Consider the following 738-nt stretch of genomic DNA (forward strand, 5'->3'; position numbering starts at 1 on the left):
ACAGGGGCACACAGAACTCACAGGGGCACACAGGGGCACACAGGGCACACAGGAGCACACAGGGGCACACAGGGGCACACAGGGGCACACAGGGCACACAGGGACACATGGGGCTCACAGGGGCACACAGGGGCTCACAGGGCACACAGGGGCACACAGAGCTCACAGGGGCACACAGGGCTCACATGGCACACAGGGGCACACAGGGCACACAGGGGCTCACAGGGGCACACAGGGTTCACAGGGGCACACAGGGCTCACAGGGGCACATGGGGCTCACAGGGGCACACAGAACTCACAGGGGCTCACAGGGGCACACAGGGGCTCACAGGGGCTCACAGGGCACACAGGGGCTCACAGGGCTCACAGGGGCACACAGGGCACACAGGGCACACAGGGGCTCACAGGGCTCACAGGGCACACAGGGGCACACAGGGCACACAGGGGCACACAGGGCACACAGGGCTCACAGGGACACACAGGGCACACAGGGCATACAGGGGCACACAGGGCATACAGGGCACACAGGGCACACAGGGGCACACAGGGGCACACAGGGCACACAGGGGCTCACAGGGCACACAGGGGCACACAGGACTCACAGGGCACACAGGGCACACAGGGCATACAGGGCACACAGGGGCTCACAGGGGCACACAGGGCACACAGGGGCACACAGGGCATACAGGGCACACAGGGGCATACAGGGGCACACAGGGCATACAGGGCACACAGGGC

This window comes from Microtus ochrogaster, chromosome 21, assembly GCF_000317375.1.
Source record: "Microtus ochrogaster isolate Prairie Vole_2 chromosome 21, MicOch1.0, whole genome shotgun sequence".
Classification (NCBI taxonomy): Eukaryota; Metazoa; Chordata; class Mammalia; order Rodentia; family Cricetidae; genus Microtus; species Microtus ochrogaster.